We start from the raw sequence: 19,361 nt of genomic DNA on the forward strand, positions 1-19,361 counted from the left end.
GTCGCCGGCGATGATACTTGAATACACAAATGCCACATCGAACTGAAGTCGCATAGGAAGGGGTGAAAAAAAAAGATAAGCCAAGGTCAAAAATAAAGAAAAAGAAAAAAGGAAAGCGCGGAAATAGAAAGCGAAAGTCAGTCGCGTTTTTCAACTGCACTGTAATTGTACACCACCAATTTGTACCTGAAGATTAAACTGTGAATGGTCCTGAAGCTTTTGAGTGATCGCGTGCGCCTCGTGCGACCAAATTTGTCGAAAAAAGGGTGCTCGATTCAGCACCCCGTAAAATGTCCCTGAGCACCGGCAGTGCGTGAGTTTTCGGGACGCACTTCCATCAGTGTGCTGCTGGAACACCCTTCCTGCTCGCCGGATTGGTGCCACATGTATTTTTATTTTTCCCCAAAATGCAAAGTGGTGCTCCCGCGACGGCATTTCGGGTATGTGACGAGAAGGAAACGACATCGCTGCTAAAGAGCTTAATATTCTAAGAGAATTTCCATGAGCGCTTCCAGCAATGAAGAGGTGGAACTATGCGGTGTATCACTGCATAGTTCCACCTCTTGTGTGTCTATTGTGTCTATAGTTCCACCTCTTGTGTGTCATATTGTGTCTAATGGGGATTATTTCGAAGGTGACCACATTGATGTATATGAATGTTCGTGAACTGAATCGTGGTGAAATGGTTAGCTTCCCTTTTCATTTCTCTCTCTCTCTCTCGTGAAGTGAATCTTCGTTTAAGCGTACTGCACGAACTTTTTGGACAGACCTCGTATATATATGCGACTTTGTGATATGTTCTCAGAATAAAAAGAGTGGTTCTTAGTTGGGTTTTCATCCCTTCGTATTTCTGTCTTTCTTTTTCTTTTTTGTCATTGTTAAAGGTTGTTCACAATATTTATTTATTTATTTATTTATTTATTTATTTATTTATTTATTTATTTATTTATTTCAATATAGTTCTCCTTTTAGTGCCTTGTTTGCCACGATTTCGGCATAGTGGGCTCTTAAGCATAGCCAGACTTGTTTTTCTTCGCAGCAACAATCGCGTGGAACGCACGTCCGACGTATTCCGGGCGTGTGCGCTCCACCCGTCCATGGTGATGTCACGCGTCGCGATGCCCACGCCGCAAGAGCTACTGAGATTAGCGATCAGTGGCAATTGTTAAACCTTGCGACCAGACCGAACGTCACTCACTGTCAATTTTTCCCTTCGTCCCGTCCCCTGCAGAGTATAACATGTAGGCGAAATGTATACGCCGGCTGCACTCTGGTTTTCCCATAAAGAACGTTCTCTCTTCTCTTCAGTCCTGCGGCTTCCAGACTGTGGAGCCTGTTGTGTCTGCATATCTACCGGCTTTTCATGGTGTCCGCTGCGGTGGCTACATATACGTACACGTACTGTGCCGTCCACTGCTAAGGAGGGTCCACTGTTAACCCCAATGTGCGGCTCTCAATCTGCTCGCGTTCTATAGTTGCAGTAAGTGCCGCCTGCAGATGTGCCAATACACTGTGCGCGTGTGTAGAAAGGTGACAGCACTACACTCTAAAAACAATTGCACCCTTTGCGGTGTATATTTGCCACATAACTATAATCGCCATCTGTCTTGCGCGCATTTTCTTCCTTTAAGGCTGCGAGCCGGGTACTTCCAAGTCACGAACAGCGTGCGCGTCAGGTGAAACAAACAATCGCCGCAAGAATCCTCGCTCGTTGCTGGTCCAACAACGGACGGAGCGTCAGCGGAGGACGAATGACGCATGCGCAGAGCGCTGAAGAGAGAGCAGCAGCAGACCGACGTGTTCGAGGTTAGAGTACAAATCACGATGGCAGACAGATGTGTGCGGACAACGTGATCGCCAATGGAAGTGCGTGCACGCGCTTATCTGGTATGAATGGGCACGTGAGACTAGTGTGTCCGTCATCCACGAACGCCTACATATCGTGTACGGTGAAGAGGTCATGTCTCGGGTCTTGCATCGCAGGGCACCGAGTTGTGCCACAATGGTTTCTTCAAACTGATTGCACGTTACAACAAATGCCTCACTGCCGGTGGCGACTATGTGTAAAAATTGTGCAAGGTGTGTAGTTCATGATGCCATGGTATTTTTTTTTTCAATGAAGTTGCCGCCTGAAAATAAATGACGAAACTTATTTTCGGAACGTCCCTCGTATACTCATCAGAGGGGAGAATAAGCAGATGCTCTAAATATCTACTGGCTTTTCACGGGGCCCGCCATAAAAAAACAGGGAATATCAGGGAAGAAATTGGTACGACCAGATACATTACAGGCATAGGTGGTGATACAACGTAGATAGAGAAGTTTTGAAGAAAGAAAGATCATGGAGATGTACTGAAAAATCCTAGAATGAGAAACATGTAGAGCATGCCTGATTAAATCAAGCAGGCTAGGTGACTATTTATCAACCACCCCTTTTCGAAGGGGATGCCAATAAATCATCATCATCATCATCATCATCATTTACACTTATACGTGTTTCCTTTAACAGTGGACCGCACTGCATAACATCATGTTCAGAAGTATTTTGGATAGAAGTAACGAGATCTGCAATATATATTCTGTTATCTCTGCGCAAGACTTTCATAACGAGAGAACATGCTCCCTACGGAGGCATTGCAGGCGAGGAGAGGGGAAAATATTAATTGAGCGAGCTTAGAAACGATTGGGTTAAGCACGCACGTACCTCATTCAAGGCGCCTTGTATTATACGCTGCATATACGCGATGCGAGGGGCGACGCGGCCCCGACAGCGTCGCCAGACCTAAATCCGGGCGAAATCGCTCAAACGTCGTGGTGCACGCTCAGTGGTCGTGGCGTTCCGAGTACGAAGTCGCGGGCTCGATTCCCCACACCACATTCCGATGGAGCGAGGGGAACGCGACTAACGCTCGCGTGCCAATGTTAGCAATTTTTATTGGTTTTTGACAAAGTCGCCAGGTTGCGCCCAGGATACTTCAGGCCGAATTCACAAAGCTTTTCGTTCTTAACTGCCCTTGGCCATTCCCTGGCAGTGTTCGCTAATTGTATATCCAGCATCAGGACTGGCTGGAATTCCGTGTTACGAACAATTCCAGCGTACGAGTTTTTGTGAATACGAGCATCATTTTTTTCGAAAAGTCGGTAAAAGATGGCGATGACTGCGCACTCCGTACTGATAGTGCGCCAGTTCTTTGCACTCAATTCCATCAGTTGTGCGCCTACTAGGTGCATCAAAATAAACCTTGATGTAGCTAGAAGGCCCACGATTACGTTCCTCGACAGGTCTTCAGAAGCAGCGACAAATAGAGATACATATATCCATCTCTCTTAGAATAAAATGCGGGCGAGACACTGAACTTAGCTAAAGCCTCTTGACGAATTGTGACAGGGTAACTTACTGGCTATTTAATTTGTCATTAAAGAAGAAACACAACGAAAACATAAAAATTGTAACAGCGCAAACACATGCAACCACAAAGTACCAAGGACGAGACACAAGCGCTTGTGTCTCGTCCTTGGTACTTTGTGGTTGCATGTGTTTGCGCTGTTACAATATTTATGTCAAGTACGCACCAACTCGCCCAGAAAGAAGTTTTAATAAAGACAATGAAAAGTCCCTATAACTCCGAAAGGCAAAGTTGGCCGTTAAGGTGACTAAAAAGCTCACTAAATTTAGCGGCCTAGCTCGCAATACGTGGGAATATACTGTCCATCAAGTGCCTACCGGTTATCGAGCTATGGCTAATCAGGGTGACATTGTGTACAGTGTCGCGGAAGCGCACGAGCTGGTTTATTTAACTAATCAGCCTTCTAAGCACGCACAGAATTATTTTCCGGATTAGCTTACGCATCGATTTGAGTGAAGATAAGGAAGAGGTAAACGTTGTCATGGTCTGGATAAATATCAAGGCCACGCACTTCATGTATACTTCCTGACAGCAACTATGCTGTCAAGGCCGAGACAAATTCTCGGTAAGACATGTGAGCACACGCTTTGCAAAGACCTGGGTTCGAGCCTTCTCGGCCTTTTACTGACTTTTTGTTGCCTTCGATCGACCTTTCCTTTTTATTGCTCTCTCTCCAGCTCTTGTAAACGGACCGAACGCCGTACAGTATTTTTCTGGGGAAATCGATCAGTCTGATAGCAAAGTTTCGCTTCGGACGCGCACACCGTGGTGACCTTCTACGGGCCACGCCTACAACGGAAGCCTCGAGCACGTGTTTGTCGCGCCCGCCTCCAGGACCCCCCGTCGGTCACGTGTAGCACAGGTGGACGCACACGTGCAGTCACGCCAGGAAGCGCAACCTCGGCACGCGACCGATGTATACGGTTGACCTCTCTTGGCAAAAACACCTCATTGGCATTCCCTCCGAAAAACCACTACTGTATGGGCGTAAACTGGATGACGCGATACCTGGGATACTGGAAGTTTAAGATCTACAGGACTTCAAGGTAAGTTTAGGCGGTTTCGGGTGCTTTGACAAAAATGACGCATTTCCCCTAAGAGTGGAAGCACCTGTACACAGAAAGGGAACGCACCTGTTGCTTCAACCGCCGCCTCGTACCGCTCCGGGGCGGTGGTCCGGCCCTAGCCACAGGCTTCACCGCCACTACTACCGGCTTCTTCTCGGCGCTCGTACTTCGCATGACGTCCCGGTGTTAGAACGGCAAGAGGGGCATCACATCCTCCTCGGACTCTTCTTCATCACCATGCACCGTCGCAGCGGGACGTCGACACCACAAACACCACGAGCAAAAACAACACACCCGCTGGAGCACTGTATGACGTCGAAGCAGCACGATCCCACCGAAGCTCCTCGTCGAACAACGCTGAACGAAGGCAGCGGGGGAGCAAGACACTTGCGAGGCGGCTTGCACGCCACAACAGTGTGTGTAAAATATATCCCGGGTGTTCCTCCTGGTACGGCGTTTGGGAAGGCGTGAAGCTCGCCGTCGCTCCAGTGGTGGGTTGGAGATCGTCACAGCCGCGACTATGCAACTACCGGCGAACGCTGCTTGCTTCTCGCTGGCCACGAAAAGACGTGAGGAGGGAGAGGAGGGAGAGAGAACGATGCCGCGGAGAGTAGCGGAGAGGAGGAAAAAGGCGCGAGCACTGAACGACGGTGAGGAGCAGCAGCAGCGCTATCCAAGGAGCGCGGGGGGATGCGGAATCCGGTAACGCGCGCGCCCCGACTCCACGGCGCGTCCCAAAGCGCCAGAGCGCGCCAACCACGCCGACGATGGCTAGCGCAACGTCGCCGCGTAGCGTTCGGAGGCTAAGCTGTTGGACGGAAGGGAGGTGGGACGCGGGGCAAGAGAGAAGAGCGCACCGAGGAAGAGCGAAAAGAAAAGAAAGAAACGCGTTCGTCGGGCGGTCGCTCGCTTGCGGTTGTCGCAGCAGCAGCAGCAGCGCCGCCGCCGTTAGGCCGCTGGGACGAGTCGCGGCGCTCGCTGACGGCACGACGCGCAACGCTCGATGAAGGGGAGGCGAGCTTGCGCGGCGGCGCTAGACAGCGCTGGCGCCGGAAGACCGCCTCTCCTCCTTTCTTCTTCCGGGCGGTGCGCTGAGCGCCAGACCACGCCCCGCTTAGGCGGTCGCCCCTCCTTCGCGTCGGCTCCCCTCTCCCCCCCCCCGGCAGTCTTCAGTCTACCCCCACCACAATACCCTCGTTTGCGTGCTTAACATGAGGGCTGCAAGCAAGAAGAGCCCTCTCTTTCGCTCTCTCTCCCTGTTCTTCTTGGATGAGCGTCGTGATGCTAGAACGGGCTGGGCTGTTGGAGATAGATGCTGGGCTCCAGAGGAAGCCAGGGAACTGAGGACATATTGACAGGTGCTCTGTGACTACCGAAAAGTAACCTGGCTAGGCTGCTAGGAAGCAGGAAAATAAATTGAACATATCTTGAAATTGATGCGGACAAGCTCGCCCGTGCGCCGCTAAAGGCGCGTTTATAGTTTGACGTCACCGGCGCGCGGGCGAGCGTCGGAGTGCGTTGGCCGCTTCCGGTTGCGTTGGCAGCGTCAGTGCGTCCAACCACCGCTCGAACTATAGACGCTGTTGTCGCCAACGTGACATAACGTGTGCACGCACTCACGCTACATTGCACTATATTTGGCCCTTAATAGTCTGAGTGACGAGCGTGAACAGGCCAGAGAAGGTCGTGCTTATTTCTTCTTGGTTGGCGGAGGCAGAGGGTGCTCACGTGGAAACCTCATGTAAAAGCAGGACGAATAAAGGGCCGCGAAGGCTCTTCTGTGAGGAAAGGAACAAGGTAAGTTAAAGCAGAGGGGGCCATCGGTTGTATACGATGAATGCGAGTGCATGGCAAGCAGACTGATGCGCAAAACGACGCAGATGGTGAATGTTTCTCACTCGAAACTTTACGGTGCTCACTGAAGCCTGCCGAACATCGTAGGTGTGATTGTCCCGTACTGATTAAAATAGTTCATCAATTCGTTAAATTGCGCGAACATAATTAAAGAGGCCACGACGCGAGCGCTGCTGACCGGTATATATATGGTGAATAACTATATATGAACGCATAGGACGACAAATACGAAATGCAAAAGCACAAATTTATAAACCGTACTTTCGAATGACAGACGGGATGGGATCGCGCAGGCGGGCGGACGGATGGAGACAGTAGTATAATGTGTTTCCGCTTCACTGTATCTGTACGTACACGAGAGGAAGAAGTCAGGAGGCTTCAGCGATTTCTCCAGCTTTTAACAGCGAGCGCGTGCTGAGGACACGGCCACCTTCTCGAGAACTTCGCTGTGATGCGAAAACCATCGTCTTCGTCTTCTATGCAGATTGTATACCTGTCGCTGCCTCCGAAATACATGCACAAACGCGACCGATCTCTGAGCTTGGGTGACGCACAAAACGATGAACAATTTGCTGAGCCAGGTAGTTGCGCGGTTCCGGAAACAATTTAATTCTTTTTTTCATTCTTCGCTCTAGAACATAACAAAATATACTTCATCCCATCAATCAATAAAGCCATGATCAACACTGTCTGTGGCTTTTCCAGACAATCTCTGTCTGTCTACCAGGGAACATAGAACTACGTCTCACAGAAAGCGTCGAAGTATGATGAATCTTAAAGAAGAGAGTCGTTGTTCCGGGGGCAGACATATATCCATAAGTCATCAGCATACTTCGATGCAGCAATAGCAAGACCTTGCCATACGACCTATTCCCCTTATTGGACTACATAGCCGTTGAAGGGCAAGAATTGTTGATAGAAATGCCGAACCACCGCGAAGAACCACGGGACATCTTCCAGGAACAATTAATTTGCATACGTGGGATATACGAGAGCTCAGGGGAAGCTGTTGATTAGTTCTCTTTATTTTTATATCTCCGATTTGTGTTTAAATTTGCCGGACCATTATGTTGTGTTTCGTGCTATACTGTATGTGATGTGCGGCTTTGCTTCCCTTTGACAAAAAAAAAAAAAGAAGAAGGAGAAGGTGGGGGCGGGGGGCGTTGCGTTATTGCAGAGTGGTTGGCACGCTCAATTCCCAAGTGCGCGTTACCGCACTGCGTGGCGTGAGTTCGATTGCCACTGGCGGTGTAGATAGCAAATTCTTCTCTCTCTCTCTCTTTTTTTCCTCACGCACAATGTCGCATTTGCCATATGGAGGAGGTGACATGCTGAGGATGACGAGGTGGTCTGACGTTGGCGGCACGTTGAGGACAGCGTAAAGGAGGAAGGACGGACCTACAGAACAGCAAAGCTATGCGGGGTGTCCCATTAAACTTTTGACAATATTTAAAAATATGCACGTGCCACGTAGCCCAACAGAACCAAGGCATTGTTGTCAATTGCGATCGCTCGGAGACATTCAGATCATTTTTTGCATTGCACCTAATTACATAATTAGTCTCGATTAACTAATCAACTTCTTCAATATTATAATTAGACTAGAAGTCTCAGTAGGAAAATTGCAGAGCAACTTGAAGAACTCCCGCTACATCTTTCTGTTGCTCAATACGTGCTAAATAAAAGTGTTTTTCCGAGCGTGAAAGAAGCCCACGAATACACGCAAAGTGCCTGGAGCGCCTCGAGTGTGGCGCATATTGGGTGCACGGTAAAGGAACCCCACGTGGTCGAAATTAATCCGGAGTCCCCCCTTCCCAACGGCGGGCCTCATATTCAGATCGTGGTTTCGGCACGCCATGTAAACCAAAGACGTTTCTTCATATACTAGGGGTCTGTGTAGTAGTGTATAACCCGAGATAGCAAACAGCTGTTTGCTAGCGGTTCCTATAGCGATGATTCATCATCGTCGCCCTCATGGCGGCTCTCACGCGGGTTGTGTTGCTAGGCAGCTTTCGCCGCAGCGGTTGTGCCAACAACCTAACACCAACCAACCTATAACAACCAACTTGACAATAAAAGGACCACGCACCTAAGCGGTTGTCTACTCGAAAGAGATACACACATGGTAGCTTTTATTTCATAGTCATCAATGATCACGTTTCAAAGCGAAAATTCGGGACTCCGAAGCAGGTTGCGTTGCTGGCTGACGCAGCCGCACGAGAACGGTTGTGGAAGTGCCCCGAACGGCTCTGCTGTAAGAACTGCGTGGGACGATTTGACGAGGCCCAGAAAGGAGAAAAAAGAAAATAAAAAAAAGAAAATAAAAGAGAAAAAGATAAGACATAGAAAGTACTATATACACACGCGCGATAAGAAACACGGAGTAAATGAGAACGCCTTGCCAGCCTCTGTTCCCAACGCGACCTTAGTTGGCTCTGAAAGGCTTCTTTTACGACCGAGGAAAAGACAGATCAGGGGGTTGACAAAGGCAGTTAATGGCCGCCGGTGCTTTCCTCGTCCACAGGTGAGGACGCGCCCTGTTCGCGCGTATACGCAGCGGGAGTCCAGCGCGGCAAAAAGCCACGAATTTCTCGGTCGCGCTGTGAGCTTCCACGGTCCTCGGCGACCTTGGCTCGAGGCTACCGGTGAAATACGAAGCTCAGCTTTAAAGCAGACTACTATAACATGTACCTTCGAAGCTGCACGCAAGTTGTACACCGCATATGCTGCTCGCACGTAAAAGGAGGACACAAAACAAGTATGAACGTCGGAAAACAGGAACACGCGCGCACATACACATTCACGTAGAGGTGTGCACGGAGATACGCTCACATGAAGATACGCACGCACACATATGCACACAGACAAATGCATGTATGCACGCACGGTATACGTACTGTAGAAACACTTCAACGCGCTGTTTTGTTTCGCATATAACCGTGAAAATCTCGTAACTAAATATAGTGCGCATTTTGCCATGTGGTCAGATTGTCTCGGCTTTCACTGGTTGTAAAAATACATTGTGCTTCTTATGATTGAAGTGTTGGAGGCCAGCTTCGATTCACAATAAGAATATCTTTTCCTTTCTAGTGGGAGCGTTCTCAGAGGTGAGCTACAAAACATGACTGTGAAATATGAGATGTCTCAGGGCTCAAAAATTGGCGACCTTCACGTCCAATTTGCACGGTAAAGCAATTCCTCCGCATCTTACTTAGACTTTGGTCTGTTATGGAGCTGAAAGTAGGGTTCTACACTTTCGAATAAAACATAAATAGTGATCAAAATTTGTCTGCTGAATTTCGGATTTAACCGGAAGAGATCACCAACCGAAGGCATTCTCTGTGGTATAGCGAATATATATATCGTCGTCGTCCATGCACTCACTGACATGAGCGCGACCGTCGCTATGACAGAGAAGTCCGTGACGGTGAACGCAATTATTCGTGCGGCTAGTTCATCAATTATGATGAACTAATGGAGCAGTGCGAGAGGACTTTCAGTGGTCTAGTCAAAAACGAGACCGCGGTTAAAATCATTGAGCAACGCACACGAAACCAGGCAAAAAAGCACGAACTGGTTTTCGGCCCTCTATGAAGTTTGTCACACACAGTCAACTTCTGCGCTCAAAAGTCTGATTAGCCGCATTTGCTCCCCCCCCCCTCCAACAAATTATCAGTCCCTGCAGTCAAATACGCGATTCACAATGACCCAGAGTTCAAAGAAGCGGGACTTTTTATTTGCAGAAAAAATTGTTTTTAGCTACAACCCCCGACATGCTTGTCGAGTGCATCTTCTGTGGTGCAGGTGTAGTGGAAGTAAAGTGCCCATGGAAAGTGAAAGACGGACGCCTCAATGACTTGGTTAAAGACGCGAACAATTGTGTGAGAGAAGTTGACCACGAGCTGAAGTTGAAGGCAGCTCATGGCTGCTAGTACCGAATTCAAGCGCAAATGTTTGTGTGCAAGAAAAGTTATGCCAATTTTGCTCTGTGCAATGCACAAGAAATCAATGCACAGAAAATACACAATGCCGACAGCTTCATTGCACCACTGTTTCAGCAGCAAGAAGCTTTTTCAGAACAGTTTCGTTGCCAGAGTTCGTTGGGCGGTGGCTCTCAGACGGTAAAAAGGACTCGCAGAACAAGGTTGGTGACCCCGAGGCTACCGCAGGCTCAAGCGGCGATTCGACCGCAGACTCTGCTGCAGCGTTGGTGCCGTTTGCTTCAATTGCTCTCGTGCTCAACCGCCATGGACCCACAAAGAAATGATGCATGCGACACTGCAGCAGAGACTTTCTGTGTTTGCAGGGGACCCGAGAAAGGCAGAATGATTGCGTGTGATAATGAAAACTGCCATGTGAGATGGTTTCATTTCAGTTGCATAGGATTGAAACAAGCACCAAAAAGCCGGCTTTGGTTTTGCACGTCATGTTCTCGTTATACTGTTTAAGTAAAAGTGAATTTTTAGTTTATTTATTTATTTATTGACAATAAATTATGGGCCCAAAGAACGGGCATTGGGTGACCGGAGCTTCGACATATTACATAGTGTAGACAGCATACAATTACATAAATCATATGAAACCTTCGTTAATAACTACACAATCGAGAATCAAATGTACACAATGTAAAAAAAAGAATACAAACAAAATAGTTGAAGAAAAAACGAAAAGGGCATATAATCTTGGTCTTAACACGTACGAAAAGCACAATATTTACAAAAATAATACTAAAAGTGAATACAAGTTCTGCGTAAACACATAAAAACGAAGCGCGCGCTTCCAATATAATAAAAAAAGGCTATTTACAGGCATCACTGCTCTCGTATCATCCTTTCACTTGTATTTTTTATGTAGTTCTTCAATTTATAAAAAAAATTCAGTCATAAATAAAGCACTTATTTGTCGTTCTACGAAAGTGGTTCTTAATGTATGTGGACGGGGCGTGAAGCACCAAGTCAGTCTACTTGAAAACGCATTAACACATCGAGTTTCATACAATATACCTAGAGAGTAAACTATATTGTGATGGTTCAAGCACTACGAAAATGATAATTAAGTACAGTTATGACATTTGGTCTGACTGATGGCCTGCCTTTCAGCGCCACCACAGCTCCAAAAATTTCCTTCAGGCCGCAAAGCCATGTTGATAATGAAGTTTTGCATCCATGGAGGATTCAGCTGAACACGAAAATCGTAGGCTACATTTCCTTTGTCTGTGCTTTGATGGACAAAGAAATCTGTGTGCTGTTAACAAAACAAAACAACAACAACAACAACAACAACAACAACAACAATAATAATAATAATATAAAGTAATAATCCTATTTTATGTCCACTGCAGGACGAAGGCCTCTTCCTGCTATCTCCAATTACCCCTGTACTGCGCTAACTAATTACGGGTAGCTTCTGCGAATTTCCTAACTCCATCGCCCCACCTACACTCTAAAAAAAGTTTACACCCTTTGGCGCTTATCTTGTCCCCAAACAATAATCGTCATCTGCCTTGCTTGCGTTTCCTCTCTTGAAAACTCGGCGCTCGCTACTTTCCAGTCGAGAATGCTGTGTCAAGCTGATAACGCGCAAGCCGTTCGTGACTGGGAAGTACCGGGCTCGCAGTGTTAAAGAAAGGGAATGCGGGCAAGACAGGTGACGATTGTTGTTTGGGGACAAAATACAACCCAAAGGGTGTAAACCTTTTTTAGTGTAGTCTTCTGCCGTTCTCGACTGCGCTTCCCTTCTCCTGGTACCCATTTTGCCGTCCTAATGGTCCAACGGTTATCTAACCTGCGCATTACATGACCTGCCCAGCTCCATTTCTTTCTCTTAATGTTCATTAGAATATCGGCTATACCCACTTCCTCTCTGGTCCAAACCGTTCTCTTTCTGTCTCTTAACGTTATGGCTAGCGTTCTTCGCGAACATTGTTTAACTGCGCGAGGAAACGAACCACAAAGACAGCGAGGGACAAGGACGGGCGCAGTCCTTGTCCCCTTTGCGCCCTTTGCGCGGTCATTAATCAATCGCCCTTTGCGCGGTCATTAACTTGTTCTCAAGCTGCTTTGTCAGTTTCCAATTCTCTGCCCTATATGTCAGCACCGGTAAGATGCACTGATTGTAAACCTTCCTTTTCAATGACAATGGTAAACTTCAGAAGCTGACCATGTCTGCCGTATGCGCTCCAACCCACTTTTATTCTTCTGTGAATTTCGTTCTCATGGTCAGGGTTCCATGTGAATAATTGACCTAAGTAAATGTACTCCTTCACAGACTCTAGAGGCTGACTGGTGATTCTCAACTCTTGTTTCCTTGCCCGGCTATTGATCATTATCATTGTCTTCTGCATATCAATCTTCAACTCCAGTCTTACACTCTCTCTGTTAAAGTCTTCAATCATTTGTTGTAACTGGTATGCAGTGTTGCTGAATAGAACAATGTCAGCTGCAAACCGAAGGATGCTGAGATATTCGCCGTCGATCCTTACTCCTAAACCTTCCCAGTTTAATAAAGCTTGAATACTTCCAAGCATGCAGTGCTTTACTGGGCATTGGAGAGATTGTGTCCCCTCGTCGTAGCCCTTTCTTTACATGTATCTTCCTACTTTTATTGTGTTTCGTAAACTATGAAAGCCATATAGAGAGGCTGATTGTACGCTGCTGATTACTCGATTACCTGAATAATGACATAGATGTGATACATTGTAGAGTATCCCTTCCTGAAGCCAGCCTGTCCCCTTGGTTGACTAAAGTCCATTGTTGCCCTTATTCTATTGCATATTATCTTGGTGAATATTTTATATAATAGTGGGAGTAAGCTAACGGGCCTATAATTTTTTCAATTCTTTAACGTCTCTCTTTTTGTGGATTACTATAATGTTGACATTCTCCCCGTTTTCTGCGACCCTTGAACTCGATAGGCACTTCGTATACAGAGCCGCCAGTTTTTCAAGCATTATGTCTCCTCCATCTTTGATTAAATCGACCGTTATTCCATCTCCTACCGCTTTTCCCCGTTTCATGCCTTGCAAGGCCCGTCTGACCTCATCGCTAGTTATACGAGGAGTTTCTGCAACCTGTTCATTACTGCTTTGAATGCAGTTATCTATGTGATAAGATATGACAGATGAAAAAGATAACGAATGAGTAGCTCATTTACGTAGCTTGTCAAGGGATGCATTGCTAATTAGTTGCAAATTATTGTGGCTTTATTCATTGTTAGCTCTTAATTATTTGTAATAGGCAAGACATTTTGTGGGGATAAGATCATCTTAATAGGCACATTTTCCTATCTTGCAAAGCTTTACAGCGCTTTAGTAGCACAAAATGTCTGCTGAACAAACACGCGAGAAAACCCTGCAAAGGTGGATGCACGCAGAAAAAAGTCTTTGTCGTCAAAGGGCTGATCAAATGGCACAACGGAGTTGCACAGGTTGATTAGTACACAACACACTTTCACAATCTTGTCAATTGGACATTCATTGTTGCTATTCTTTCTCAGAATCTCTACTGACAATGTTCCCTTCAGTATGGTGTATTTGTTCCGCATCATTCCTATTAATAGATTATTTCAAATTACATTATTACATTATTACATTATTACAAATAAGAGAAGATCACCATCAAGCTGTCGCTAAAGGGCATGAAATTAGATTCCAGTGGCTACCTGGACATACCGGCATTGCTGGTAATGACCTCGCCGACGAAGCCACCCGGTCTGCCCATCTGGATGCCCGACCAGTTCCAATCCCCTTACCAAGAACCGACGCTGCAAGAAAGCTCCATATTGTTGCTAAACCTGTGACGCACAAATACAGGTCTTCTGCCAACCTCCCGAAGCGTCATCTTCATAGGCTGGATCCATCCTTGAAGCTACAAGTGCCATCCTCTCTGCTCTCGCAGAGGTAGGAGTGGGTGGTCGGATGTTTCAATGGATACGGAGCTATCTATCCATGCGATCCTTCTTTGTAAGCACCGAGGGAGGCCATACTTCTCTACATTACAGCTGCCGCGGCGTCCCCCAGGGCGGTGTACTTAGCCCTGTGTTATTTAACCTAACACTAATTGCTCTCCTTGAGCACGTGCCAACCACAGTCAGGCTTTCAATGTACGCCGATGACATTTGCATATGGACGTCTGCAGTAACACGCCTACAGTTGAGAGCGAGAATTCAAAGAGCCGCCACACAAACTGTTATCTACCTCCGTAAGCGAGGCCTGGAAATTTCCTCAGAGAAATGCGCACTAGTGCCATTTACGCGCAAACCCATGGCCAACTACAGTGTAATGATAAATGGCCAAATAATACGACGGCTCCGATCGTACAAGTTCCTAGGTGTCATAATCGACAGGGACTTGTCATGGAGCCCACACGTATCATACATGAAAAAACGGTTGACAGGCATCTGCCACTTGTTCAAGTTTTTCGCTGGCAAGACCTGGGGAATGTCGCCAAGTGCGATGTTGCAACTGTACAGGGTGCTTTTCCTAGGATTTCTGCGATACAGCTTGCCAGCAATAAACAACACTGGTAAAACAAATCTACGCACAATACAAAGTCTTCAGGGTCAAGTGCTCCGGATCTGTCTAGGCCTGCCTCAGAGTGCTTCAACAGTGGCTACGACAGCAATCGCTGGAGATCACCTTGTCAAGACCCACATTGAAATTGAAGTACTCAGGACCCATATAAGGCATCTGACCAGGACTCCTCGTCACCACTTGGCCTCCCTAACAGCGGACAGACCACACACATCTTTCAGCCGGACGATAACCGCATATGATGAATCATTGCCAGCTTGTTTTACCCCGGCTGCGAGACCTTCGATTCCTCCATGGTGCCTCGCTCAGCCAAAAATCAACCTCACAATACCTGGTATCTCGAAAAAAGCTGATCTATCATCGCCAGCCCTTAGACAGCTCACGCTACTACATTTGTACGAGAACCACCGTGATTCTACGCATATTTATACTGATGGATCTGTCCTTCCAAGTAGCACCGCGGCGGCAATCGTCATACCAGCGAAAGCTACAACAATCAAGTTTAAGACGACCCACGCGACAACATCGACGGCAGCAGAGCTCGCAGCGCTCTTTACTGCCCTTCATCACATTGGTGATGAACCACCACATAAATGGACAATATTCTGCGATTCGAAGGCGGCACTGCAGTCTCTACTGTCACCTTTACGACGTGGACCACACGAACAGCTAATATTCCATATTACAGATACTTTGCAACATATAAGTGAAGCAGGCCATGAGATAAACTTTCAGTGGCTTCCAAGTCACTGCGGGATTATCGGCAATGAACGGGCGGATCACGCTGCCCGCTCAGCCCATACTGAGGAGCGCTGCGTCCCGATTCCTCATTCTAGAACTGACGCAGCACGGAAGCTCCGCCTACTTGCTCGGCAGTGCACCGCGTCGCAATGGAATGAGCCACATTTAAGAAACACGCGACTGTACTCACTTGATCCAACATTAAGTCTTCGAGCGCCATCACAGCTTCGCCGTAGAGACGCCACGCTTTTATATCGACTTTGGTTGGGCGTTGCCTTTACTAAAGCCTATGCATTCCGCATAGGGATGACCGACAGCCCAACCTGTGACCACTGCGGCCATGAAGAATCAATTGGCCATATTCTGTGTGCCTGCCCGCAGTACAGTACACAGAGGGCATGCCTTCGCCACGAACTTGACAAACTGGACGACCAAGCGCTATCCGAAAAAAGAATTCTACAACGTCGAAAGGACCTACCGTCACAGAAGAAGGCCGTGCAAGCGCTATTGCGCTTTTTGCGATCTACCGGCCTGAGTGAACGACTTTAACTGGAACGCCTTTTGTGTGTGTGCCTCCATGTGTGCGTGTTTTTTTTTCCTTTTCTTAGCGTTTTTCTCTCTGTCATCTTTCTAACCCCTATCCCCCATCCCCAGTGTAGGGTAGCAAACCGGAGACTCATATCTGGTTAACCTCCCTGCCTTTCCTCTTCATTCTCTCTGTCTCTCTCCTGCTCTGAGGCGACAGTATGGTGCCGCCTCTGGCTTGGGGTGGCATTTACGAAGGCCTACTCGTTCCGCATTAGAATGGGGGATACGCCCATGTGCGACTCTTGCGGAACCACAGAAACAATTGAATACATCCTATGTATCTGTCCCCAATACGACGTCGAGCGCAGAGTTCTCCGGTGTTACGGACATCCAACCGGTGCCGCCAGTGTTACGAACTTGCACCGCTGCACCACGATTACGGCTTTGTGGTCCCGTAGCGCTCGTCACCCGTTTCGTGACAGAGCGTTGGTAGCGAAGACTCCGAGCCTGGCGTCGATGAGAATAACAAAAGGGACTTTATACATTATATACCGGTTATCCTACAGGACATGAACGGGTCGGCACTGGGGCCGAGTGCTCACAACAAACGCGACTGTTCTCGCACGACGACGTCCGGCGAAAACGCGTGACACATCTCACCCCAGTCGGGAGCGACACTCTCTCCCGGTGGGGTCGGCGGATCCTGTTTTTCAGGAGGCGTGTCGCTGCTTTTATAATCCCCGAGGACCATTGTCACTCAAACGGCCCAATACAAAGTCAGCACACGACGGTCGTCCGAGGGGTCCAACCAGCGACCGCGCTGGCCACCCGGTTCAAAGTTCGCGCGCGCGGTGACCTCCAGGCAAAGGGAGGTGCGGCGCCGGGCTGTCTGGCACACGCTGACATGTCCGAACTTGCGGCTCGCCGAGGCTTCTCCCGCGCGCTGCCTGACGGCTCAGCATTTTGACTTGTGAAGGGAGAATTAGGGCGCTCGCAGGATAGATTCCGCATCTTGCAGATTCGGAATCCGGGCTTGTGGTAATGGCACAACAGCATCCCCGCCCTCAGATAAGGCGCCGGGAAGACGAGCTGCCTCCACGTGGCTCGGATGCCAGGCGCGCACGTTCGTCAGGCTCGTCCAAGTTCACGTCCAGTGTCGGGACGCCAGGTAACTTCACGTGCCCAGGTCCGACTCGCCAGGACAGGAGCTCTGCTCACCACGTCGTCGCCAAGGCACCTTGACCAGCTCCGCTCGGGTCGTTCCTAAGACCTTGCTTCTCGCCACTGGTCCCGCTTGGTCGTTCTGCAGCTTGCAAAACCGACCGGCAAAAGGCAACACCCAACACGAACAAGTGCCCTCTGTCTCCCGTCAAACACCAGACAAGGCCATAATCCAAATCAACCTAACTAAATTGTTATCCCCCTTTTTTCTCCCGCTGCAACAAGAGGCAGGTGTACGATCTAGTACACAAGGCTGAAACAACCAGTTTTCAAATTAACAACTCAACAAAATAGAAACAATTATTAATCATCAATAATAATGACAAATAGAATGGTCCCCTTGAAATCACTTGGACCGAAAACATACTTCTGAGGAAGCAAATGAGGTCATTCATTTTTCCCGGCGATATTTTCGCGGAATCCGAAGCTGCTTATATTTGCGACCCTGCTTATCCGTGTAGCGGCGGTACAATAAGCCAGATTCCTTGCCAAATGAAACCCTCTTTTTTTTCACTCCCCGTTTGACGCTCTTCCTCAGATCGGCTAATGAACAGCCTTCCTGTTGCTCGCGAATCAGACTTTCTCTTTCAACTGCAGCCTGCTCCTGCCGGCTGGCGGAAACCGGAGCGAGTGTGGAGCCCGCGTCGCCTAATTTCGGCGTCGAGTCTATATCGCGGCTAGCACTGCACGCGTCACTCCCACTCACTTCCAGGACCCGCTCGTCTAGGCCAGCATCCGAGCTCTGCCTCTCCCGTGACTGCTCGCCACTCAAGTTACCGTGATCGGTCCGTGTGCCGCACCGCCTTTCGCTCACCGACGCTAAGTCAAGTTCCCTCGACAGCGGGCGCGCTTTGGATCGCGTGGGGGCCATGTACGCCACGTCGGCAAAGAATGATTTGCCCTGATCCCTCAGCAGCTGCTCCGAGCTATTTGAGAAGAGGTAGGAAAATCGCTCCGGGAGGGCGGCTGACACCGCGGCTTCGGTGTTAAGTTTCCCAAACTCTCCTTCAATGATAACCGTTGCGATCGGTAAACAGACACTCTCCTTCTCGGCCACTTGCCGTATCCTAACGCACTCTCCCGTAAAATCACTCGAGGAGACGAAAGACGGGTGAACAACGTCCATAGTTGCTGCAGAGTCCCGCAGTGCTCGGCACTTCTTGCCGTTTACCTTAATTTCCTGCACATAGGGCTCCAATAGACGTATGTTCTTGTGAGTTTCCTGTATCGTTGCAAAAGCAATTCTCTCTGGGCAGCTTGCAGCGATGTGCCCTTGCTTTTTGCAATTGTAGCAGGTTAACGGTTTCCGTTTTTCAAAAGAACGCGTCATTTCGTTTCGCTGTTTCAGACCATCGTCATCATTCTGAGATGCATTCTGTCCATCCCTTACAGTTTCTTTGGGAAGGGACTCGTCGTCCCGAAACTCGCGACGCGTGATTTCCTTCCGTTCGTCGGGCTTCCCGTAAAACCCATCTCTTCTATCTGCTTTTTCTATGCGCACTGCCTTGCTGTGCAAGCTGCGGCGGGTGTAATACTCTTCCGCTAACTCTGCTGCCTTGTTTAGCTTAACCTCCTTTAGCCTATCTTGCAGCCAGAGCCGGACATCCTCATCAATGCAACGGTAGAACTGCTCCAACGCGATGCATTCGACAATTTTGTCGCGGTCGTCGAAAACCTCTTCGCCCTTCAGCCATTCCACCAGGTCGGCTTTTAGACGAAACGCGAAGTCAACATTCGACTCCTTACCCTTTTTTGCATACCGGAACCTCTGCCGGAAAGCTTCGGGCGACAATTTGTACTTCCGCAGTAGCGCTTCCTTCACATCACTGTAGCTCTCAAATGCCTCTTTCGATAAGCAAGTTATTACGTCTGATGCCTCCCCAGGAAGCAAGGCTAACAGATTCTGTGCCCAAAGGGATCGCTCAATGCTATTCCGTTCGCAGACGTGCTCAAATTTCACGAGGTATTTGGCCATATCCTCTCCGACGACAAAGGGTGGAAGTTGATCGCGTA

General features: G+C 48.4%; 1 protein-coding gene across 3 annotated transcripts in view; it reads right to left on the bottom strand.

Annotated features, from left to right (window-relative positions):
• Positions 1-19,361, bottom strand: part of trh (PAS domain-containing protein trachealess) — a 602,053-nt gene that overhangs the window by 507,676 nt on the left and 75,016 nt on the right. Inside the window, exon 1 of one of the 3 annotated variants that reach the window (XM_065449873.2) lies at positions 4,541-5,427. The exons of 1 other annotated variant lie outside the window; for it this stretch is intronic. The gene's annotated coding sequence lies outside the window, so the exon portion shown is untranslated. Of the gene's footprint in view, positions 1-4,540; positions 5,428-19,361 lie in introns of those variants that run through there. One more of the 3 variants, XM_065449874.2, reaches the window with a different exon arrangement.

Source organism: Dermacentor albipictus, chromosome 7, assembly GCF_038994185.2.
Source record: "Dermacentor albipictus isolate Rhodes 1998 colony chromosome 7, USDA_Dalb.pri_finalv2, whole genome shotgun sequence".
Classification (NCBI taxonomy): Eukaryota; Metazoa; Arthropoda; class Arachnida; order Ixodida; family Ixodidae; genus Dermacentor; species Dermacentor albipictus.